At 44.2% G+C, this 26,447-nt stretch overlaps 1 long non-coding RNA gene and 1 other non-coding gene across 3 annotated transcripts; one reads left to right on the top strand and one right to left on the bottom strand.

Moving 5' to 3' along the window:
* Positions 1–12,531: 12,531 nt before the first annotated feature.
* Positions 12,532–26,181, top strand: LOC114809096. Of its 2 annotated transcripts, none has more exons than XR_005661255.1 (3): positions 12,532–12,570; positions 13,186–13,267; positions 26,138–26,181. It is a non-coding gene; the product is annotated as an uncharacterized LOC114809096 (long non-coding RNA). The 2 variants fall into 2 exon arrangements; XR_003756857.2 differs by lacking the exon at positions 12,532–12,570 and adding an exon at positions 12,908–12,942.
* Positions 25,917–26,054, bottom strand: LOC114809851. Its single transcript, XR_003757624.1, has one exon. It is a non-coding gene; the product is annotated as a small nucleolar RNA SNORA7 (small nucleolar RNA).
* Positions 26,182–26,447: the final 266 nt, after the last annotated feature.

Genomic DNA, 26,447 nt, shown 5'->3' with positions numbered 1-26,447 from the left:
CAGTTTAGAAGGAGGAGACAGACAACGAAACGAAACAAGTAGACAGGCATCAATAGCATTAAAATAGATAAATAGAATTATAGGTTTATGCACATCATTAATAAAATAAATAGAATAATAAATAGCTGTTGTTGTGTCTTATACTTTCGAGTCATGTCCAACCTATAGCGACGCCATGGACACATCTCTCCCAGAACACCTCATCTCCATCTGCAATCATTCTGGCAGTGTATCCATAGAGCACATAACCATAATTTGTTTTATTGTCTGTCTCCCACTCTAGACTGTAAGTTCCCTGTTTGCGGGGAATACGTCTACCAACTTGTTGGACTGTACTCTCCCAAGTGCTTAGTATGGTGCTCTGCACACCGTGAGCACACAACAAAACCATTGATCGCAGAGTAGTTCTGTCAGCATCTCCTCGATACTTCATTTGATAACACCAGCCCAGTCAGGATGATGAACAAGGAGGTCCTGGAACGCAGTCAGTGCATCAACATGTACTGTTGAGAAGCAGCATGGAATAGAGGATAGAGCATGGGCCTGGGAGTCAGAAGGTCACGGGTTCTAATCCTTAGAGAATCTAAGAGAATCTTAGAGAATCTTAGAGAAGCAGCGTGGCGCAGTGGAAAGAGCACGGGCTTTGGAGTCAGGGCTCATGAGTTCGAATCCCAGCTCTGCCACTTGTCAGCTGTGTGACTGTGGGCAAGTCACTTAACTTCTCTGTGCCTCAGTTCCCTCATCTGTAAAATGGGGATTAAGACTGTGACCCCACGTGGGACAACCTGATTCCCCTGTGTCTACCCCAGCGCTTAGAACAGTGCTCTGCACATAGTAAGCGCTTAACAAATACCAACATTAATCCTGGCTCTGCCACTTGTCTGCTTTGTGACCTTGGGCAAGTCACTTCACCTCTGCACCTCAGCTACCTCATCTGTAAAATGGGGATTTGAGACTGTGAGCCCTACGTGGGACAGGGACTGTGTCCAATTCGGTTGGCTTATATCCACCCCAGGGCTTAGGACAGTGCCTTGCACATAATAAGCACTTAACAAATACCATTATCATTATTATTATTATTTTTATTATTATCAACATCAAAGCAATGTTCGTTGTGTCATACCATCTCTGGACGGGGGACCTATGAGGAGAATTGGAGTCAATAGGATAGCTAAGTTGTTGTTGTTTAGGGTTGTTATAAGGAGGCCATAAGGAAGGGTGTTTGGGGTGACAAGTGGAGAGAGGTTGCGGGAAGCAGCTGGTGTAAAGAGACAGAGAAGCGGCGTGGCTCAGTGGAAAGAGCACGGGCTTTGGAGTCAGAGGTCATGAGGTCGACTCCCGGCTCTGCCACTTCTCAGCTGTGTGACTGTGGGCAAGTCACTTAACTTCTCTGGGCCTCAGTTACCTCATCTGTAAAATGGGGATTAAGACTGTGAGCCCCACGTGGGACAACCTGATCCCCCTGGGTCTACCCCAGCGCTTAGAACAGTGCTCGGCACATAGTAAGCGCTTAACAAATACCAACATTATTATTAAAGGACTCTTTATTCCCACTCAGTTACTTGCCAGAGGGACTCCCCAACCATCTTGGGCCAGCTTCGAGAGACCCCAAGTCTCTTCTCATATCTCTTACATACTCATAGTTCTCCTCTCCCACCCATCACCTTCCCCAATCCCACTCCTAGCCCATCTCTTGGCCCACCCCTAAACCCTCTCCCGTAGCGACTGAATCCCTTTGCCTGGACAAAATGTCTAATTACAGAGGTTACACAACACATGCCCTATTAAAGGATATTTACTGGGCAGATAGAAGCAGCATGGCATAGTGAATAGAGTCTGGGCCTGGCATTCAGAAGATCATGGGTACTAATCTTGACTCTGTCACTTGTCTGTTGTGTGACCTTGAGCAAGTCACTTCACTTACCTGTGCCCCAGTTACCTCATCTGTAAAGTGGGGATTAAGACTGTGAGCCCCATGTCGGGGACTATGTCCAACCTGATTACCTTGTATCTATGCCAACGCTTAAACAGTAAATAATAATAATAATTATTATTATTATATTACCCATGCCGGGAACACCTCTTACTTCAGTGCAGTGCACTACATATAATAAGTGCTTAGTAAATACCATTTATGATTATATGGGGTAGGCTTTATTTGTAATTAGTAATGTTCTTAGGCTGTCAAGAGGAGATAGGCTGGCTTTTAGCCTAGACCCACCAGTCTTAGATGGTTCATTCTGGGCCAGTGAGGTCAGAGATAATAATAATAATAATGTTGGTATTTGTTAAGCGCTTACTTTGTGCAGAGCACCGTTCTAAGCGCTGGGGTAGACACAGGGGAATCAGGTTGTCTCACATGGGACTCACAGTCTTAATCCCCATTTTACAGATAAGGTAACTGAGGCACAGAGAAGTTAAGTGACTTGCCCACAGTCACACAGCTGACAAGTGGCAGAGCAGGAATTCGAACCCATGACCTCTGACTCCAAAGCCCGTGTTCTTTCCTCTGAGCCACGCTGCAGTCATGCCCTGACGAGTCTCTTTGGTTCCTTCATCCCTAGGATGAGGATCCCAACAGAAGACAACAGGAAGATAATAATAATGGTATTTATTAAGCATTTAGTATGTGTCAAGCACTGTTCTAAGTGCTGAGATAGATACAAGCTTATCAGGTTTTCCCACATGGGGCTCACAGTCTTCATCCCCATTTTGCAGGTGAGGTAACTGAGGCACAGAGAAGTTGTGACTTGCCCAAAGTCACACAGATGATAAGTGGCGGAGCCAGGATTAGAATTCATGACCTCTGACTCCCAAGCCCGGGCTCTTTCCACTAAGCCACGCTGCTTCTCTGATTAGATGGTGGAGTCTCACTGTAGACATCTGAGAGAGCGGTAGAAAACAAAAACCAGAAAATTGTGAAATGGGGACATATGGAAACAATGCCAGACGTCAGAAGCTTGAAATGCTTCATGGCCGCAAAGGGAAATCTTTCAAGCACGTGATGGGAGAGGGATTATCTGTCACATCGGTCGAAAATTTTACCTGTAGGAACATTCCTCTTTGCATAGTATAACCATCAAGAGACTGGAAGAGTTTGCAAAATTGATGTTCATGTTTAACTTAGTATTTCCTCTATAAAGAAAGTTTACTTAAAGGTCTCTTTTCTCACCGGAAAATTCAATTACTGTTTATGGGTGTGGGGTGTGTGTGTGTGTGTGTGTGTGTGTGTGTGTGTGTGTGTGCCTTTGCAGGTTGAAACATCTTTTTTATAGTGAAATGTGTGGGAAAGTTCCAGCAATTTCTCTGGAATTGTCCTGACACCCTGGGGTTAAAAACCCTCATTAGATTGTAAACTCCTAGGGCAGGGTTCATGTCTTCTACTTGTGTGGAAGTGAAATAAAATTATTAATAATAAGAACAATTATTATGGCATTTGTTAAAAATTTGTGATGTTCCAAGCACCTAGCATTGGGAAAGATACAGGATACAGGATAATCAGGTCAGACACAATCCCTGTCCCACAAAAAGAGCTCACAGTCTAAGGGGAAGTGTGAATGAAGTATTAAATTTCCATTTTACGAATGAGAAAACCGAGACACAGAGAAGTTTAGTGACTTGCCCAGGGTCACACTTGCTCAGAGCCACACTGCAGGCCAGTGGCAGACGTAGGATTAGAACCCAGGACCTCAAACGTCCAGGCCTGTGCTCTTTTCACTAGGCCATGCTGCTTCCCTGATATTTGCTCCCAAGCGACAGTTATCTGCACACAGTAGATGTTCAGTCAGCAGTAATGATGAAGGTAAATGTAGTGTCCAGCAAGAATATCTAAGGAGCCTTGATCTTGTGATTTCAGGACTGAGGACTTAGACAAAAAATTGATCATGGTGAGGTTTGTAACCAAACTGAATTAGTGTCTCGTACAGCAGCCGCTCACTTTCTCTTTTCCCCGCTAACCATGTTCCTTCTGAGACATTGAGCAAGTGAGCTGTCTGCGAGGGACGACCATTGTGAAGGGAAATCAGATGTTTTCTATGTGCAGCCTCTATATAAAGCAGAAGTGATCGCGGAACGGTGCCTATGTTGTGCCAGAACTTCATTACTGAGTTTTCACCTCTCTCAGTTGAATTTGGGACCGTGTTGCCATAGTAAATTTGCCAACCATACTAAATTCAACATTGTCCAAAGCAGATCTGAAATGAAGGACTCCCACCAGCCTCAGGTAAGGTAAAGCTGAATAATCCCTAGTGGCAGTGTTGAACTACACTGCCAAACCTGATGAGATTAAAATCCAAATTTCTTAGTAGCACAAATAGAGAGCTTGCCACCCAGAATACCAAAGGAGAGTTTTTCAAGGTAACTCTTTACAGTTACTGAAGGTCTAGGGCTATCAGCCCTCCTAAGTGCCTGGTGGAGTAACAGGCCGTGAGACTATGCCAGGCTTGGCTACTTGGGAAACTCTGGGAAACAGATCTTATGCATAAATAATCCACAAGGTATGATCAAGGCCGGTGTAAACTACAGTAGCCTCCCTTTTTATCTGAGATGTTTCCTAGTTGTGGAGATTTTTCATTTTACTGACCACTATCAGTTCCCTTCCAGAATCTTGAGAAGTGTGGCCTAGTAGACCACAGGCCTGGGAGTCAGAAGGACCTATTTTCTAATCCTGGCTCTGCCACTTGTCTGCTATGTGACTTTGGTCAAATCTCTTAACTACTCTGAGCCCGATTACCTCATCTGTAAAATGGGGATTAAGACTGTGAGCCCTGTGTAGGACAGGGACTTTGTCCAGCCTGATCAACTTGTATCTACCCCAGTGCTTGGCATAGTAAATGCTTAATAAATACCTTTTTTTTAAAGAGCGAGAAATACATTATCATGTTAGATCATTAATGTCGGATCTCAGAAACAGGGGTCAGGCCTGCAACACGACTGTCCGCCAACTCCAAACTGAACAGCTTTCTGCTAGAGCTCAGCTCTGTCCTCAAGTAGAGGAGTAGGAGTGGGTGGTGGAGATTTTCACCCTTCTGATCAAAACCAGCTCCCTTCCAGAATCTTCCAAGTCACCCTGGACGTGTGATGGGAAGTCAAACCTTATAGCAAACTTACCCTAACCTCAAGATGTGACCTCAAACAGTCAGTAGTATTTATTGAGTGATGACTGTGTGCAGAACACGTCACTAACTACTTGGGAAGCAGCTTGGCCTAGTAGAAAGAGCACAGTACTGGAAATCCAGAAGCCTGAGTTCTAATTTTAGTTCTGCCATTCGCCTGTATAAGCATGAGAAAGTCACTTGATTTCTCTGTGCCTCAGTTTCCTCATCTGTAAATGGTGATTACATACCTGTTCTCCTTCCCCTCTAGACAGTAGACAGGGACTATGTCTGATCTGCTTATTATCTACCCCAGCTCTTTTAACGTAGTGAGCACTTAACAAATACCATAATTATTATTATTACATAATAATTATAATAATTGCTATTATTATCTGAATCCCTGCCCTCAAAGAGTTTACAATCTAGCAGAAAAAACGGACATGGACATTAAAATGAATTACAGGTAGGGGAAAGCATTCGGATGTGAGGATACTCCAGACTATAAGGACTCTAGCCTGTAAACCCACTGTGAGCAGGGTATGTGTCTACCAACTCTGTTGCATTGTCATCTCCCAAGAGCTTAGTACAGTGCTCTGCACAGAGTAAGTGCTCAATAAATGCACTGATTGATCAATATGTATGTAAATGCTGTCTACTGTACACAGGAGGGGGGAGGGATGAGTACTAAAGTGTTTATGGGGTAAGGACTTAAGTGTGGAGGTGCTGCAGTAGGGAGGAAATTGGAGTTTGGCGATTGAGAGAGTAGTCAGGGACCTGGCTAACAATAAGCCAGTGAGCGGTTGTCTTGGTAGCCCCTGCAGTCTTCTCGGCCCACAGCCGTTGATTATCTTCCAAGACTCCCGCTGGGGCTGCCCTCACAGAATGTCATCCGTGTTTCTTCCCAATTGATGACAGAGCCCCAGAAAGATTCCCCTTCTCGCAGAGCTGGGTCTAGAACTAAGGTCTCTGGATTCGCAGAGTCACGCTGTTTCTGGTGAACCACTGGACAGCATCACGGTTGTTGATGACGATAATGATGGTGAAACAACCCTCTCAGAGGTCACAAGTGATGTCCTTCTTGCCAAATCCAGCAGCCTCAACTCCATCCTAATCCTTCTCAACCTCTCAGCTATTTTTCAATACTGGCAATCACCTCCTTCTCCTGGAATCATTATCTAACCTTGGCTTCACTGACACTGTCCTCTCCTGGGTCTCCCCCTATCTCTCTGTTCACTCATTCTCAGTCTCTTTTGCAGGGTCCTACTCTGCCTCCCACACTTAAATGTGGGGGCTCCCTCAAGGTTTATTTCTGGATCCCCTTCTATTCTCAAAATCTTCACCCATTCCTTGGAGAACTCACTTGCTCCGATGGCTTCAACTATCACCTCTATACAGATGATACCCAAATCTACATCTCCAGCCCTGATCTCTCTCCCTCTCTGTAGCCTCTCATTTCCTCCTGCCTTCAAGACATCTCTACTTGGATGTCCTCCTGTCACCTCAAATTCAATATGTCTAAAACAGAACTCCTTATCTTCCCACACAAACCCTGTCCTCCCCCTGACTTTCCCATTACTGTAGACAGCTCCACCACCTTTCCTGTCTCACGAACCCATAACCTTGATGTTATCTTTGACTCCTCTCTCTCATTCTATGCTACTAATGCCTGTCTACTTGTTTTGTTTTGTTTTGTTGTCTGTCTCCCCCTTCTAGACCGTGAGCCTGTTTTGGGTAGGGATTGTCTCTATCTGTTGCCGAATTGTATTTTCCAAGCGCTTAATATAGCGCTCTGCACCCAGTAAGTGCTCAATAAATACGATCGAAGGAATGTATGAATGACTTCAACCCACATAGTCAATCCACCACTAAATCCAGTCGGTTCCACCTTCACAGTATCTCTAAAATCCACCCTTTCCACTCCATTCAAATTGTTAACAAGTTAATCCAAGTACTTACTCTATCTCCCCGTGATTACTGTATCAACCTCTTTGTTGACCAACCCGACTCCAATCTCTCCCAACTCCAGTCCATGCTTCTCTGCTGCCCAGATCATTTTTCTACTGAAAGGTTCGGGCCATGTTTTTCCACACCTCAAGAACCTCCGGTGGTTGCCCATCCACCTCCTTATCAAACAAAAATTCCTTACCATTGGCTTTAAAGCACTCAATCCCCTTGCCCCCTCCTACCTCACCTTGCTACCTTCCTACAACCCAACCCACACCCTTTGCTCCTCTAATCCTAACCTTCTCAATGTACCTCGATCTTGTTTATCTCACCACTGCCTCAGGTCTGTATGCTCTCCCTCCTCACATCCGACAGACAATTAGTCTCCCCTGACCCTTCAAGGCCTTACTGAAGGCACATCCCCTCCAAGAGATCTTCCCTGGCTAAGCCCTCCTCTCTTTAGAGAAGCAGTCTGGTTTAGTGAAAAGAGCACGGGCTTGGGTGTCAGAGGTTGTGGGTTCTAATGCCAGCTCCGCCACCTGTCTGCTGTGTGATCTTGGGCAAGTCGCTTAACGTCTCTGTGCCTCAGTTAACTCGTCTGTATAAAATGGGGATTAAAAAGCGTGAGCACCACGTGGGACATTCTGATTACCCTGTATTAACCCCAACACTTAGAACAGTGCTCAGCACATAGTAAGCACTTAATAAATACCATCATTTTTCTTCTCCCACTCCCTTCTGCATCTCCCTGACTTGCTCCCTATATTCATTCCCCTCTCCCAGCTCCACAGCACTTGTATGCATATTTGCAATCTGTTTATTTATATTAATGTCTGTCTCCACTCTAGTCTGTAAGCTCACTGTGGGCAGGGAATGTGTCTGTTAATTCTTATACTGTACTCTCCCAAGTGCTTAGTATAGTGCTCTGCACACAGTAAGTGCTCAATAAACATGATTGACTGTCTGACTGATGATACTCTAGACAGGGAGAGATTGAATTATCCCTTTATGTGGCAGTGAAGAGAGTGTGACAAGAAAATGTAAGCTCCTTGTGGACAGGGAATGTGTCTAACAACTCCATTGTATTGTACTTACCCAAGAGTTTAATATAATGATCAGCTCTCAGTAAGGCCTCAATATATACCATTGATTAATTGCTTGACTGATTGAGGGAGATAACACCATAGTGACAAGTAGACAGCTTCCTCTGGGACTAGTAAGATTAACCAATGCTTTATTAGAATATTTAGTCAGCTTTATTGTTTCTTAGGACCCGGATAAAAGTATTGTTGACTCCTATTCAGAGGCTGATTTTCCAGTGCGAGATTACTCAAGTCAGTAAGTTGCTTTCCTTTCTTCCCCTTTACTGTTGCAGATCTTCCTGCCTATCTTGCATCTGCCACTTAGCACCCCATTAGCAGAAGCAGAGGAAATCCGAGAGAAGGACATTGAGGAAACAAATGAATGGTAAGACCATGTCAGCAAGATGAAAAGTTTCATGAAATCATCCTGTGTCAACTGGGAGATTGTGCTGTCCTGGTCATTGAGCACCACATTACCTAGGGAAGAGGAAATACATTGAAATTTATCTGTGATCATTTGTCCTTATTGCTTTCTGTTATGTATATGCAGCACTGAGGTGTGGTTAGGGAAATAAGCAATGAGAATAATAACTGTGGCATTTGTTAAGTGCTTACTATGCGCCAGGGACAGTACTAAGCACTGAGGCAGATAGAAGCGAATCAGGTTGGATAAAGTCCCTGTCCCACATGGGGCTTACAGTCTGAGTCTTCATTTTAAAGAAGAGGGAACTGAGAAACAGAGAAATGAAATGACTTGACCAGGGTCACACAGCAGACAAGTGGCAGAGCTGGAATCAGAATCCAGGTCCTTTTGACTTCCAGGTCAATTAAGCCTCTGCCTCTCTAAAGACCACTGACTTCCCTCCCTATAGGCATGTCTGTAAGGTCAATATGGGCAGGAAATGTGTCTGCTAATTCCACTGTATTGTATTCTCCCAAGTGCTCAGTACAGTGCTCTGCACTTAGCAAGTGCTCAAAGAATACCAGTGATTGATTGATAAATTGGATCTTCTTCATCCATGATTCCCCACAGCACTTATGTGCATCAACCAATTAGTGATATTTATTGAACATTTGCTGAGTGCAGAGCACTGTACCGAGCTCTTGGGAGAGTAAAATAAAACAGTAGTCAAGGTCTCTACCCAGAAGGGGCCTATATGTTCTTATATTCTGCCATTTTCCCTAACTATCCCCTGCCTCCCCCTCTAGACGCGGTAAGCTCCTTGAAGTCAAGGATGCTGCTTTTATGGGAAGCACCACTGCTTAGTGGATAGAGCACGGGCCTGGGAAGGTCATGGGTTCTAATCCTGGCTCTTCCACTTGTCTGCCGTTTGACCTTGGGAAAGTCATTTACTTATCTGTGCCTCAGTTACCTCATCCGTAAAATGGGGATTGAGACTGCAAGCCCTAACATAGGGCAGGGACTGTGTCCAACCTGTTATGCTTGAATCCACCCCAACATTTAGTACAGTGCCCGGCACATAGTAACTGCTTAAAAAAAATCATGATTTTTATTATTATTGCATATCTATTGTGTCATACTCTCTGAAACAGTAAAGTGCCCTGCACACAGTAAGTACTCAATAAATGCCATTGATTGCTTGATTGACTAATGAGAAAACAGATCTGAAGAATGTTCAACTTCACCCAATCCCTCAAACAGCTTCATTATACTTCGAAGCCAATTCATTTAATGATTTAAAGCCACAGGCCAGAGTTTGTCATTTCAAAGTAGGGTAACTTCCCTTTTTGAGCCAAAAGGCCGGATTAGGATTGTTCGTGAACTAACTTTGTCACAGCTCAATGAGGAAGTCCTGCAGACTGTGAAGGAGTGAATCGAATCTTTTGAAATTTTCCATTGTGTTTCTGCAGGGAAGGCAGGGCTTGAATCACTCCACATTTCTACACAGTTTCTATGTGTTCTAAAATTAGTATTAATACCTAGAACAAACAATGCCACCATTCCCAAATAATTCGGTGGTTTCCAAGAGAGGATTTCACTTACCCAGGATGCCCAGTTACAGTTGTTCAGGTTCTTTAAATTGGGTCCCTGTAGGTTAGGCATGGTGCCCACATGGCATGATGCCCATTCATTCATTTATTCATTCAACTGTATTTGTTGAGCACTTACTCTGTGTAGAGTACCCTACTAAGCGCCTGGGAAACTACAATACAACAATAAATAGTGGCATTCCCTGCCCACAGTGAGGAGCTCACAGTCTAGAGTGAGGGAGACAGACATCAATACAAATAAATAAAATTACAGTTACATACGTACGCAACTACTTTGGGGTTGGTTGCAGGGAAGAGCAAAGGAAGCAAGTCAGGGTGATGCCAAGGGAGTGGGAGATGAGGAAAAGTGGGGCTTAGTCTGGGAAGGCCTCTTGGGGAAGATGTGCCTTCAATAAGACTTTGAAGTGGGGGAGAATGGTTGACTGTCAGATTAGAGAAGGGAGGGTCTTCCAGGCCAGAGGCAGAATGTGGGATAAGGGTCGGTGGAGAGAAAGGCAAGATCGAGGCACAGTGAGAAGGTTAGCAGAGAGGAACGAAGTGTGCAGGCTGGGTTGTAGAGGGAGAGAAGTGAGGTGAGTTAGGAAGGGGCAAGGTGATGGAGTGCTTTAAAGCCAATGCTGAGGAGTGGTTTTTTTTTGTTTGATACGACAGTGGATGGGCAAATAGTGGAGTTTTTGGAAGAGTGGAGTGACATGTCCAGAATGTTTTTTTAAAAAATGACCCAGCCAGCAGAGTGAAACATGGACTGCAGTGTGGAGAGACAGGAGGCTGGGAGGTCAGCAAGGAAGCTGATGCAGTATTCCAGGAGGAATAGGATGAATGATTGTATTAACACTGTAGCAGTATGAACGGAGAGGAAACGGTGCATTTTAGTAATGTTGTGAAGGTGGAACCGACAGGATTTGGTGACAGATTGGAAATGTGGGTTGAATGACAGAGAGAAGTCAAGGATAATGCCAAGGTTAAGGGCTTGTGAGACAGGAAGGATGGTGGTGCCGTCTACAGTCATGGGAAAGTCAGAGGGAGGACAGGGTTTGGGTGGGAAGATAAGGAGCTCTGTTTCAGACATGTTAAGTTTGAGGTGAGAGGAGGACATCCAAGTAGAGATGTCTTGAAGCCGGGAGGAGATGCTAGACTGGAGAGAGGGAGAGAGATCAGGGTTGGAAATGTAGATTTGGGTGTCATCTGTATAGAAGTGGTTGCTGAAGCCAGTGCTTAGTACAGTGTCTGGCACATAGTAAGTGCTTAATAAATGCCATAAGGAAATGCCATGAGGCTTGCAACTTGACTAAACAAGGCATGAACCAGGGGAAGCTGAGAGTACACTTAATCAATCAGTCATATTTATTGAGTGTTTACCATGTGCAAAGGATGGTACTAAGTGCTTAGGAGAGTACAATATAACAATATAACAGAGTTGGTAGAGACATTCCCTGCCCACAATGAGCTTACAGTCTAGAGTGGGAGGTAGACATTACTATAAATAAATGAATTATGGATATTCATTCATTCAGTAGTATTTATTGAGCGCTTACTATGTGCAGAGCACTGTACTAAGCGATTGGAATGTACAAATCGGCAACAGATAGAGACAGTCCCCGCCCTTTGATGGGCTTACAGTCTAATCGGGGGAGACGGACAGACAAGAACAATGGCAATAAATGGAGTCAAGGGGAAGAACATCTCATAAAAACAATGGCAAATAAATAGAATCAGGGTGATGTACATCTCATTAAACAAAATAAATGGGGTGATGAAGATATATACAATTGAGCGGACGAGTACAGTGCTGAGGGGATGGGACGGGAGAGGGGGAGGAACAGAGGGAAAGGGGGGAGAAGAGGGTTTAGCTGTGGAGAGGTGAAGGGGGGTGTAGAGGGAGCAGAGGGAAAAAAAAGGGGAGGAGCTCCGTCTGGGCAGACCTCTTGGAGGAGGTGAGCTTTAAGTAGGGATTTGAAGAGGTGAAGAGAATTAGTTTGTCGGAAGTGAGGAGGGAGGGCATTCCGGGACCGCAGGAGGACGTGGCCCAGGGGTCGACGGTGGGATAGGCGAGACGGAGGGACAGTGAGGAAGTGGGCGGCAGAGGAGCGGAGCGTGCGGGGTGGGCGGAAGAAAGAGAGAAGGAAGGAGAAGTAGGAGGGGGCAAGGGGATGGAGAGCCTTGAAGCCCAGAATAAGAAGTTTTTGTTTTGTGCAGAGGTCGATAGGCAACCACTGGAGGTTTTTAAGAAGGGGAGTGACATGCCCAGAGCGTTTCTGCAGGAAGATGAGCTGGGCGGCGGAGTGAAGAATAGACTGGAGCGGGGAGAGAGAGGAGGAAGGGAGATCAGAGAGAAGGCTGACGCAATAATCTAGCCGGGATATAGCGAGAGCCCGTAGCAGTAAGGTAGCCATTTGGGTGGAGAGGAAAGGGTGGATCTTGATGATATTATAAAGGTGAGACCGGCAGGTCTTGGTAACGGATCGGATGTGTGGGGTGAACGAGTGAGACGAGTCAAAGATGACACCGAGGTTGCGGGCCCGAGAGACGGGAAGGATGGTCGTACCATCCACGGTGATAGGGAAGTCTGGGAGAGGACCGGGCTTGGGAAGGAAGATGAGGAGCTCAGTTTTGGTCATGTTGAGTTTTAGGTGGCGGGCAGACATCCAGGTGGAGACGTCCTGGAGGCAGGAGGAAATGAGAGCCTGAAGGGAGGGGGAGAGGACGGGGCAGAGATGTAGATCTGCATGTCATCTGCGTAGAGATGGTACTTGAAGCCGTGCGAGTGGATGAGTTCACCAAGGGAGTGAGTGTAAATGGATATATAGGTAGGTGATGTAAGTCTGAGGGAGGGGTGAATAAAGGGAGCAAATCCAAGTGACTGGAAGGGAGTGGGAGATGAGGAAATGAGGACTTAGTCTGGGAACAGCGCTTGGAGGACATGAACCTTCAATAAGGCTTTGAAGGGGGCCAATAATCGTCTGTTGGATATGAAAAGGGAGGGTGTTGGAGACAAAATATCAAATGAATAATTGGCCTGATTCATTATGTATTTTTTTATGTTCTTGAAGAATACCCAGTGGCCCATTGACAAAGGAATGAAGACCAATGAACTGTCTTGCCAACTTTTCTGAAACCCATAAGGAATTAATAGTAAGTTTCCTGACAAAGGGGGTGTTCTTTTTCTCTCTCATTTTCAGGTGTTTTGTTTGTTTTTAATTCTTTTAATTTGGGCCAAAGAAAGGAAACTAGAACTTTCTGTCGTCCAACTTTCTTACTATTTATAACCCATAAGGCAATTCCTGTACATTGGCTCAGGTCCTCTCAAAAATGGTTCAAGACTGTGAGAGTTTCCTCTCCTTAGCATAGTGGTGTTGGAGCAATTCTCACGCAGGCAGTGGGAAAGCAGGGCCTGCTATGCAGTTAGACGTGATGACTTGAGTAGCAGCACGGCCTGGTGGATAGAACAAGGCCCTGGGAATCAGAAGGACCTCAGATCTCCTCCCAGCTCCACCACTTATCTGCTATGTATCTTAGCCAAGTCACTTCCCTTCTCTGTGCCTCAGTTCCCTCATCTATAAAATGGGAATTAAGATAGGGAGCCCCCTGTGGGATAAGGACTGTCCCACCTGATTAACTTGTACCTACTCCAGCGCTTAGTACAGTACCTGGCACATAGTAAGTGCTTAAAAATACTATTATTATTATAATTATTATTATTTGGGGGACATGTAGCCTTAGAAAAGCTGCCTGCCCCTCTGAGACAGCGTCACTGAATTAGAGTCATAATTCAGTGTTAACTAGAGTCGTAGGACAGCGGTTGTAGTCATAGAGTTGTCCTACCTCTGGCCTGGAGTGCCCTCTCTCCTATCAGACTGATAATTGATCTCTCCAACTTCAAACCTTATTGAAAACGCAACTCCTCCAAGAATTCTTCCCTGACTAGCCCTCCTTTCCTCTTCTCCCACTCCCTTCTGCGCTGTCGTTACTTGTTCCTTCATTCATCCTCCCTCCCATCCCCACAGCACAAGTATATATCTGTAATTTATTCATTTACCTATTTATTTATATTAATGTCTGTCTCCCCCTCTAGACTGTGAGTTCGTTGTGGGAAGGAATGTGTCTGTTCATTGTTATATTGTACTCTCCCAAGCGCTTAGTACAGTGCTTTGCACACAGTAAGCACTCAATTAATACAATTGAATGAATGAATGAAAGTAATCCAAAGTGACGGGGCTGATGCTGACGCTGAATGCATTTTTTTCTGCCTCCTTTGCATTCAAGTGAGCTTATCTTTGATCCCAACCATTAAGAGGGGAAAAGTGTGCATTGTTATTGCCACCCAAGTCGCCCAGTTTGCCTGTGCTCTATGTGAGGTGACTGGAAGAAAAAATAGCTGTGATCTGAAGTCCCAGAACAGAATGACCTAGTGGATAGAGAATGGGCCAGGGAGTCAGAAGGACCTAGATTCTAATCCCAGCTCCATTACTTATCTATTGTGTGACCTTGGTCTAGCCACTTATCTTCTCTGTGTCTCAGTTATTTCATCTGTAAAATGGGGATTAAGACCGTGAGCCCCATGTGGGACATGGACTGTGTCCAACTTGATTAGCTTGTATCTACCCCAGTGCTTAATACAGTGTTTATGACACAGTAATCTCTTAAACAAATACCATTAAAAAGCAAACAAAAAACCCCCAGAATATCTTTGAGGCTCTAGCAGCAACAGAATCCATTGTGCCCTTATCCATTTGACAAGCCATTGTTGAACATACTTGTTGATGCTAATCGCTCTCCATCGACTAGCTATTGGAAAAACTACGCGCCGGCCCATTAAAATAATCCCCCCAGGAATGAATTGACAAGTCAACAGGTCCGAGGCAATGCAATCTATTGGATATAGGTTTTCAGCGTTATGCCACAGTGGTGCACTGAATGGTGCACTACAGCCTGACAGCCAAAATCACAGTGCAAAAACCTCTTTTCACCTTCTCCAACATCCTATACTCCTCTCTGGTTCTGCCTTCAGGGTGCTCTTCCTCATCTTTGATTTGTCTCCTGGGGGTTCTGGGGACTCAATCTCAAGAGGAGATATTATTTCATCTTCCCTGTCCCACTTTTATTGGATTCTACTTGTTGATCGAGCCATCTTTATGGTTGGGAGTGTCTTATTCTCTCCATATTTGCTTATTAATAATAATGATAATAATAGTGGCATTTGTACTTACTATGCCAAGCACTGTACCAAGCTCTGATGAAAGGTAATCAGGTTGGATTCAGTTCCTGTCCCATATGGGGCTTCACAGTCTAAGAAAGGGGGAGAACAGATATTGAAGCAGCGTGGCTCAGTGGAAAGAGCCTGGGCTTCGGAGTCAGAGGTCATGAGTTCGACTCCCGGCTCTGCCACTTGTCAGCTGTGTGACTGTGGGCAAGTCACTTAACTTCTCTGTGCCTCAGTTACCTCATCTGTAAAATGGGGATTAACTGTGAGCCTCACGTGGGACAACCTGATTACCCTGTATCTCCCCCAGCGCTTAGAACAGTGCTCTGCACATAGTAAGCGTTTAACAAATACCAACATCATATTGAATTCCCATTTCACAGATGAGGGAAATGAGGCACAGAGACATTAAATGACTTGAGCAAAATCACACAGCAGACAAGTGACAGAGTGGAGATAAGAACCCAGATCCTTTGACTATTCAGCCCATGCTCTTTCCACTAGACCATGTTGCTGGTTTGTTTGCTTCTTAGAAATAACTATTATTGTAGTTCTAGTGTTCCTGTCCTGCTGTTTGCTGAAGATAATCTTTGATCTTCTATAAAACAATTCCAGCTATTACTACTCCATTCTGTATTTGTTCACAACCTACTAACCTCAAAGATAATCCCATTTGCTCCCTTGCCGCTGTCACCTGCCCTTTCTGCTTATTTTTTATTACTTCCCTCCCCTCTAAAAAGAATTGGCAGATCCCAAAGCCTTATAATCAACTGCACCGACATCAGTCATGTTTGTTTAATGAGGTTGGAGTGGGGGATTCTTTTCTTGTGAAATCCAAGGGAAAAGAAAAAAAAACCCAAAACGCAAATAACAACAGCAGCAAAAAAAAAATCACCAAGTTGTCCTCCATGTATTAGAGTTTTGGATTACATGGCCCAGAAATGCTAAGGGGCAGAGACGATCTCCTTCTCTTTACCTCTTTTTCTTCACCTTCTGCCCTGGGACCCTAAACCCATTAAAGACAGGCCTACCCGTCTTTGAGAAGCAGTGTGGTTTAGTGGATTGAGCACAGGGCTGGGAGTCAGAAGGACCTTGATTCTAATCCCAATTTTATTCCTTGTCCAGTGTGTGACCTTAGACTAATCACTAAACTTCTCTGTGCCTCAGTTTTCTCATCTATAAAATGGGGATTAAGACTGTGAGCCCCATGTTGGATAGGGACTGTGTCCAACCTGATTAGCTTCTCTCTACCCCAAGGCATAGAACAGTGCCTGGTACATAGTAAGTGCTTAACAAATACTATTAAAAATTAAATTAAATTAAAATACCTGGTAGCCTGGTTAGCAGTTCTCTTTTCCACTCCAGCCATTGCTCTAAACTGATAGAAGCAATGGGTTAAGGGAGGTTGCAAGCAGAAGAGAAGTGCTTAGCAAATGTATTTTTCTACACAGCCACCACTTCCTTCCTCTGAATTTCTGCAAAAGCCTTAGTATCAATGCACTAAGTTGTCTGGTGACCTTTGCTTCGGAGTCCATCTGGATTTTCTAAAATTGCTTGACTGTTTTCTTGGGAAACGGTGATGGCTATTTCCTTGTTTTAAGGCTGAATTCAGAATCTATTAATAAGAAGAGAAAACCTCATTAGAAGGGGTGGGCAAAGAGGTTAAAAAACAGTCAGGTCGTGAGTGCCTAGTAAGAACATCGGCACTTAGATAATAGGAACCAAAAAAGAGGGAGATGGAAATTAAATTTAGATTTTTCTCCAGGACAGCAGGAAACTGCTGGGTCCTGGCTAGAAAGCATTGGGTTCAGGACTTTAGAAAAATATGTACTCTGTGGGACTTCAATGTTATTTCAGTGAATGAGCAGGGGGACTCTGTGGCTTTGAGGGTTTTTCTTAGCCTCCTCTTGCTCTATGCAAATTCAGGCAAGATGGGCTGAACCGATTTGCTTTGACAAATTTGTTGACGTACACATATTTCATAGAGAAAATCTACCTCTGGTGAACTCTGGACAAGAGGTTATTCTTTCCTAATGCCTCTCTGCTTGCTCAATTACTCATACTCTGAAGCCAATTATTTCAGCAATTTCCTCCTGCTCCCACCTTCATTAAACATACAGCTTTCATAGTTAACTCATCACACCCCACTCATCACACCCCACCCCACCAAAAGCATTTACTCTTTGCTTGCCCTCAGTGTTAATTCTCTGTTTGTTCACTTAATTGATGACTTGGATCATTGACTTGTATGTTGTTTATACCTTCCTCCGTGCCATGGTAATCTGCTTTAGGAGGAAGTCAGGCTGGGGAAAGGACTATGCTTTTTTCAGTGCCCAGAACACTCCCTCACCTGGCTTTACACTGAGTAAGACTTTCATTATGATGAAGGTGTCGGGTCCCAAGTCTGATCTCGGTTCATACTGTAAACTCACTGAGAGCAGGGAACATGTCTACCAACTCTGTTGTATTCTCCCAAGTGCTGGGAGTCAGAAGGACCTGGGTTCTAATCCTGACTCTGCCACTTGTCTGCTGCGTGACCTTGGGCAAGTCACTTAACTTCTCTGGGCCTCAGTTACCTCGTCTGTAATTAGAATTAGAACCCAGATCCTTCTGACTCCCAGGCCTGTGCGCTATTAGGCCAAGCTGCTTCTCGTGGCCTTTAAGTGTCTTTCACCGACTCCTCCTCTGCCTCCTACCTTCTAACTGTGGGACTCCCTCTAGGCTCAGTTCTGAGTCCCCTTCAATTCTCCTTCTACACCTAGCCCCTTGGAGAACTTATCTGCTTCCATGGCTTCAGCTAGCATCTCTATGCAGATGACTCCCAAATCTACCTCTCCAGTTCCAATCTCTCTCCTTCTCTGCTGTCTTTTATTTCCTCCTGCCTTCAGAACATCTCTACTTTGATATCCCACGACACCTCAAACTTAACCTGCCCAAGCAAAAAGAACTGCTCATCTTCCAACTCAAATTCTGTTCTCATAACTTTCTCATAACGGTAGACAACACAATTATCCCCCCTGTCTCACAAGCTCATAACCTTGGCATTATCCTCGAACTATCTCCTCCATTCAACCTGCAAATTCAATCTGTTACCAAATCCTGTGGGTTCTATCTTCACAATAATAATAACTATAATTATAATTACAATAATAATAATAAAGGTAAGTAAGCACTTACTATGTGTACTCCCCCACACAACTAGTGCAGTGCTCTGCACATAGTAATCACTCAATAAATACCATTGTCTGGTTGGTTGGTTGATTGATTGATTGATTGACTGACAAGAACTATACTAAGCACTGGGGTAGATACACAATAATCAGGTCTTACACAGTCCCTGTCCCACCTGTGGCTTCAGAGTCTAAGTAGGAGGGACAAGAGGTATTGAATTCCCATTTTACAGATGGGGGAACTGTGTGTCTCAGACACACAGAAGTTAATTGACTTGCCCAAAGTGACAAAACAGGCAAATGTTTCTTAATAATAATAATAATAATAATAATGATAATGTTGGTATTTGTTAAGCACTTACTATGTGCAGAGCACTATTCTAAGTGCTGGGGTAGAGACAGGGTAATCAGGTTGTCCCCACGTGAGGGTCACAGTTAATACCCATTTTCCAGATGAGGTAACTGAGGCACAGAGAAGTTGTGACTTGCCCACAGTCACACAGCTGACAAGTGGCAGAGCTGGGATTCGAACCCATGACCTCTGACTCCCAAGCCCAGGCTCTTTCCACTGAGCCAAGCCTAAGTGCCTTGGCAACACAGAAGAGAGGGCTAATAGGGGCTTAATCAGGGAAGAATTCTCGGAGAAGATGTTATTTTAGTAGGACTTTGAAGGTGGGAAGAAAGGTGGTGTGTCAGAAATGAATGGGGAGGGAGTTCCTGGCTAGGAGGAGGATGTGGGAGGGGGATCTGCAAGGGAGAAGCAGTGTGACCTAGTGGAAGGAGTACGGGCCTGGGAGTCAGGAGGTCTGGGTTCTAATCCCTGATCTTCCATTTGACTGTTGTGCGTCTCTGGGCAAGTTACTTAACTTCTTTTTGCCTTAGTTTCCTCATCTGTCAAATGAGGATTCAATACTTCTTTTCCTTCCTATTTAGATCGTGAGCCACATGTAGGACAGGGATGGGGTCCGACCTGATTATCTCCTATCTATCCAGCATTTAGTACACTGTTTGGCACAAAAAATTATTATTATCAGCGCCAATATGGGCACGATTGAGGTACAGAGAGTAGGTTGGCATTAGAGGAGCGGAGTGTGCGGACTGGGTTGTAGTAAGAAATCAGTGAGGTTAGGTAGGAGGGGGAGAGCTGATTGACTCCCTTAAAGCCATCTTACTGTGTGTGTTGTTGGCCACTTGCGGCTCGGATATGGGTGGCTCATTGCAGCTCCTTCCCACTACTCAGAAAATAAATCAAGTGCTAGTCCTGCTGGCCAAAGGCCACACTTCTTCCTTCCAGCCCTAAACCCAAGTCCTATCAAAGTCCTATCACAACCTGGCCTCAGGTGCTGAAGAGTGATGTTTCTTTTGGAAGCCCTCTTGATATCTAAATAGTCTGTTTAGGAATTCACCTCTCAGTCAATTAGGCAAGAGACTAGAGAAGTATAAAAAAAGGTTGGGTTTTCAGGGATCCACATACACACATACATGAAGCAGCGTGGCTCAGTGGGAAAGAGCCTGGGCTTCGGAGTCAGAGGTCATGAGTTCGACTCCTGGCTCTGCCACTTGTCATCTGTGTGACTGTGGGCAAATCGCTTAACTTCTCTGTGCCTCAGTTACCTCATCTGGAAAATGGGGATTAACTGTGAGCCTCACGTGGGACAACCTGATTACCCTGAATCTACCCTAGTGCTTAGAACAGTGCCCTGCACATAGTAAGCGCTTAACAAATACCAACATTATTATAAAATGTCACTACCAGTACCTTCATCTTCTAATGCAGAGGCTGGTTTTATTGTATAGATGACAGAAACTTCCAGATGTCATCAGGTTATGCCCCTTTCTCTCTTCTCTCCTAGTTATCAAACTTCTGCACCTCCCTCCTCTTCCTCATCCTCATTCCCCCTCTTCCATCTCCTCAAACTCTTCTTTCTTTTCCTTCTCCTCTTCCTCTTTCTCCTTTTTTTCTGCCCAAGTGGTAAATAATTTTCTAAAACCTTTTCATGTTTGGCTTAGAATGTAATTCTAAATCGATTCATTTTGGTATTTAGACTATGCTTGACTGTTGTAAGAGATATAAGAAATATTAACTGCTTGGAATTTCATACCATGCTTGTAATCAGGAATCTTCAAATCAAATCAAATCTGTTGCAGTGTCAGTCATTTGCAGTGTCAGTCATTAAATAGTACTTTAAAAGTTCTTTATTGGTTGAGACTCTCTGAGCCCAAGCTTGTTGCAGATTTTTAAAGGCTGAATAGGACCCCATAATTCAACAAAATGGTATTTATTGAGTGCTTACAATGTGCAGAACACTGCACATTATTCTATAATTGCATAATTCTAGAAAACTGCCTGTATAATTGAGTAAGATGTCAGAAGGTGCTAACAGTGAGAAGGAAAGCAGTGCAATTGCAGTTGTATTCTAGGTTGCCTTTTCAGCCACATCGGCACCCACAAGCAGACTTCATTGTCCATGGCATCCACTTTGAATAAGAAGAACATTTACATGTATATACACATGTGACATAAACACTTGTGTGTGTGTGTGTATAGTAACATATTAGAAACATATATGTATGCGCGTGTCTGTAAGGTATATGTGTGTGTATGTATATGTATGTTTGTGTGGGTGTGCATGTATTTTTTATTGTCATGGTATTTGTCAAGCACCATTTATTCAAATGTATTTATTGAGCACTTACTGTGTGCAGAGCATTGTACTGAATGTTTGGAAAGTATAATTTGGCAACAGATAGAGACAATCCCTACCCAACAACGGGCTCACAGTCTAGAAGGGGGGAGACAGACAACAAAACAAAACAAGGCATCAGTAGCATCAAAATGGATTAATAGAATGATAGATATCTACACATTATTAATAAATAAATAGAATAATAAATATTTACAAATATACATAAATGCTGTGGGGTGGGGAGGAGGGTAGAGCAGAGGGAGGGAGTTGGGGCGATGGGGAGAGGATGAGGAGCAGAGGAAAAGGGGGGCTCAGTCTGGGAAGACCTCTTGGAGGAGGTGAGCTCTCAGTAGGGCTTTGAAGGGGGGAAGAGAGTTAGTTTGGCGGATGTGAGGAGGGAGGGCGTTCCAGGCCAGAGGTAGGACTTGGGCCAGGGATCAAAGGCGGGACAGAGGAGAACGAGGCACAATGAGGAGGTTAGTGGCAGCAGAGGAGAGGAGTGTGCGGGCTGAGCTGTAGAAGGAGAGAAGGGAGATGAGGTAGGAGGGGGCAGGGTGATGGAGAGCTTTGAAGCCAAGAGTGAGGAGTTTTTGCTTCATGCGAAGGTTGATGGGCAACCACTGGAGGTTTTTGAGGAGGGGGTTGACATGCACAGAGCGTTTCTGTAGAAAGATAATCAGGCAGCAGAGTGAGGTATAAACTGAAGCGGAGAGAGGCAGGAGGATGGGAGATCAAAAAGAAGGCTGATGCAGTAATCCAGTTGGGTTATGATGAGAGATTGTACCAAGTTAAAAGTTAATTAGGTCAGACACAGTCCCTGTAGCACATAGGGCTCACAGTCTAAGTAAGAAGGAGAACTGTCATTGAATCCCCATTTTAAAGATGAGGGAACTGAGGCAAAGAGAAGTTAAGAGATTCACCCAAGGTTACACAGCAAGCAACTGGCAGAGCCATGATTAGAAACTAGATCCTCTGACTCCCAGGCTTGTGCTCTTTCCACTAGGCCATGCTGCTCCCTCTCAATGTAATGTAGTAATTAGATTACAAGTATTTACAAGTAAAGAATGATCATAGGCTACTCTTTGCCAATCAATATATAAGGCAGGAAAGGCAGTTTTGTACAGCACTGATTGTTCTGCTCTATCACTGTTCCGTAAAGTGCTTCTTCTTTCAGAGTTATTTTGTAGTCACACACCCCCGAAAGTTTATCTGAAAGTCCCCAGCTCAAAAGCAGGCATTACATATGTTCTGCTCAGAGATTTTCCCTGCCCCTCAATATTTATGCTCCCCCATCAAAGCCTATTAGAACCTAAAAATCTTCTGAAATATTAAAATTCCTCATCCATAACATCCTCATCATCTTTACCCACAGAATTTTATAGAGTGCCTTCTGTGTGCAAGTTCTTACCCTGCTTAGAACAATGCTCTGCACAAAGGAAATGGTCAATAAATAGCACTGATTGATCGCTTCCCTGCTAAGAAAGAGCAGCACCATCTTCAAAGAAGCAAATGTGTGCTTCGGCAGAGCTGCTCCCTCGGGAAAAGCCTCGGAGGAATAGCCAGGGCAAGAAATGGTTCAACTGGAGCGTGAGGGACGCTGGTCTTCCTTTTTTCCCTCTCTGTTGCTTTGCTTGAGTTCCTGATTGGCAGGTGGCCCCAGAAGTATTGAACCCGGGGACTTGGAATAAAAATCCCAGTCCCTCTTAGGTCCGAGCTACCTCTGTGGGACTCGACTGTGGCGGAATTCGGCCTTGCCCCTCGTTTTGTGGGTCTCCGAAGTAAGTGGCTGGCTGTGTTTGGTTTGTGAGTGTCACAAACAGCTACTTGTTAAAGAAACCATCGTGACAAACCATCATGACTATGGGGCAAGATGGCCCATTTTCTTGCAGCAGCAACTGTGAATGAACACTGTTTCAGTTTAGCCAGAAATACAGCCCTAACCAATCTCTCTACTCAGGGACGGCCCAGGTCTAAATCCAATCCTAACTTGACCCACAATCACTCCTTTAAGTAGACTGCAAGCTCCGCTAGATTGTAAACTTACTGTGGGCAGGGAATGGATTTGTTTATTGTTGTACTGTACTCTCCCAAGCACTTAGTACACTGCTTTGCACACAGTAAGTGCTCAATAAATACAATTGTCTGACTGACCACTTCCTTAAAGAGAGCCCCAGACTTGCTTTTTTTTTTTTTTTTTTTTTTTTTTAATGGTGCGTGGCTCAGTGGTAAGAGCACGGGCTTGGGAGTCAGAGATCATGGGTTCGAATCCCAGCTCTGCCACTTGTCAGCTGTGTGACTGTGGGCAAGTCACTTAACTTCTCTGTGCCTCCGTTACCTCATCTGTATAATGGGGATTAAGACTGTGAGCCTCGTGTGGGACAACCTGATTACTCTGTGTCTACCCCAGCGCTTAGAACAGTGCTCTGCACATAGTAAAGCGCTTAACAAATACCAACATTATTATTATTATTATTTTGTTAACTGCTCACTATGTTCCGGACACTTTACTAAGTGCTGGGGTAGGTACAAGCTAATCAGATTGGATGTAGTCCATGTTAGACTGTTAGGCAGTTAGTTCTATTAGATGACTGAGTGTCACTGTGAATAATGCTATTAATTGTGGCATTTGTTAAGCACTTTTGGGAAGTGCTTAACAAGTTTTAAGCAATTTGGGAAGCAGCATGACCTAGTGGATAAACTACGGGCTTGAGAGCTAGAGGACCTGGGTCCACCATTTACCTGCTGCATGACCTTGGGTAAGTCACTTAACTTCTCTGTGCATCAGTTTCCTCAACTGTAAAATGGGGGTTTCAACACCTCTTCTCCCTTCTACCTAGACAGTGAGCCCCATGTGGAACAAGAAATGTTATCTGCCATTATTATCTTGTATCTACCCCTGTGCTTAGAACAGTGTTTGAGCCATACTCTGTGCTTACAAATACCATTAAAAAGAAGCACTTACTATATGCCAAGCCCTGTACTAACCATTGAATACAAGAGAATACAAGGCAAAATCAAAGGGCTCGGTTTAGTGGCCCAGACTGTGAACTCTCCTCTTTTACATACCAAGTGGTTCAACAAGTAAACTACAGCTAATGAAACCCAAGACAGAGCTTATCACCCAGATTTAAAATCTGAGCCTCTCAGGAAATTAGAAATTGTAATGACACCGCTAATTGGCAAAGAGGTTTCGGTCCCATCTAACAAGGAGCCAAACAGCATTTGACAATCCAGATATTTAGCTCTCAAGGGAGAGGCTGCTTTGAAGAGTTTGGGGGCCAAATTATGGGTCACTTGCTCAGTCAGTCAACAGAATGTATTGAGAACCCAGTAGCTGAGTCTTCCTGAAGCAAGACAATCCTTGCCTGTCTCTTCTAAAGTCCTAAGAAATTTACGTTCAGGTGCACTGAGCTCACAAATGTTTGAGCTAAGTTTACCGATTTTTTTTTAAACAGTCTTTGTTAAGTGCTTACTATGTGTCAGGCACTGTACAAGGGGCTGGGGTGTATACAAGCCAAAGGGGTTGGACAGAGTCCCTGTCCCACTTGGGGCTCAGAGTCTTAATCTCCATTTTACAGATGAGGTAACTGAGTCACAGAGAAGTTAAGTAATAATAATAATGATGGTATTTGCTGAGCTCCGAAGGTGCAAGGAATTGCAGGCCAGGCATTGTCCTAAGCACTGGGGTGGATACAAGCTAACCGGGTTGGACCTAGTCCCTGTCTCACATGGGGACTCATAGTCTCAATCTCCATTTTACAGATGAGGTAACTGAGGCCCAGAGAAGGGAGGTGACTTGCTTAAGGTCACGCAACAGACAAGTGTTCCCATTGTCTGTTCTTAGTCTACGGTTTATTTCCATTTTTCAGATGTCTGGTCTCCTTGATCTAGATTTTGAGCTCCTTGTGGGACTCTGATCGTTTCTTAATTTCACTTATTTTATATTCACCCTACTGCTCAATACAGTGCTTAGCACAAAGCCAGCACTCAATAAATATCCATCTACTACTATTACTATCACTTCCTCTTCCATAAGCAACCAACAAGCTAGTGGTCAGGTAGATGTTAGCCCACCTATCAGTTGATCCAACAGTGGTATTTATTCAAGGTTTACTGTGTGCAGAACTCTGTACTAAGCACTTGGGAGAGTACAATACAATAGAGTTGTTAGAATCTTTGCCCATAAGGAGTTTACAGACTAGCAGCGGAAACAGATATTAAATTACAGATGGATATGTACGGAAGAGTTGAGGAGGCAAATAGGAAAAGTCAGGGTTTAAGTCAGGGAAGGCCTCTTTCAGGAGACATAATTTTTACAGGACTTTGAAGGTGGGAGACTGGTGGAAGGAGTTGCAGGTCCAGAGAGGGAGAAGGCAGGGGGTCAGAGGCCAGGAAGATGAGATTTTGGTACCATGTGTAGGTTAGGTTTAGAGGAGCAAAGTGTGAGGATTGGGTTGTAGTAGGGGATCAGTGAGGCAAAGTAACTCTCAAAATACCTGTCTTGTTTTACACTGTCGAGTCGTCTCCGACCCATAGCGACATCATGGACACATCTCTTCCAGAATGCCCCACCTCCATCTGCAATCGTTCTGGTAGTGGATCCACAGAGTTTTCTTGGTAAAAATATGGAAGTGGTTTACCATTGCCTCCTTCTGCACAGTAAATTCAAGTCTCCACCCTCAAATCTCTCCCATGCCGCTGCTGCCCAAAACAGGTGAGTTTCGACTTGTGGCAGATTGCCTTCCAATTGCTAGCCACTGCCCAAACTAGGAATGGAATGGGTATGCGTCTGCTTGACTCTCCCTCCCGTAGTTGAGACTGGTAGAGGACTGGAAACTCTCTAGGTGCAACCCTGAGAAGGGGATCAAAATACTAGGTAGTAAAATATGTAGTGAAATACCTAGGCATTTTTGCTATCTGATTAGTATTCCCTTATTTCATACAGGGCATCCTACAAAAGGTCTTAGAACGCTAATTCTGAAACAAGGTATGTGGAATGGCTGCTTTTGCTCATTTTTTGCACTGTTTTAAGTGAAGTATTTAACCTTAATCTTATTTTTCCTACTTAGAAAGTTCGATGGTGTTCAGTAGGAGAATGATTCCATTGACTTTAAACATGTGTAACTTTTGAGTAATATAGCATAAATGCACTGAATTCATAATGAAACTCCACCTGGGAAGTAAATAATGCATTGGTAATGTTTCTGTATATTTTACCTTCTTATTCTCTATGTCAGATTAGAGACACAACCCCA

Source organism: Ornithorhynchus anatinus, chromosome 2 (assembly GCF_004115215.2).
Source record: "Ornithorhynchus anatinus isolate Pmale09 chromosome 2, mOrnAna1.pri.v4, whole genome shotgun sequence".
Taxonomy (NCBI): Eukaryota; Metazoa; Chordata; class Mammalia; order Monotremata; family Ornithorhynchidae; genus Ornithorhynchus; species Ornithorhynchus anatinus.
Note: the sequence above shows the minus strand (reverse complement) of the source record. Positions and strands in the feature narration are given on the sequence as shown.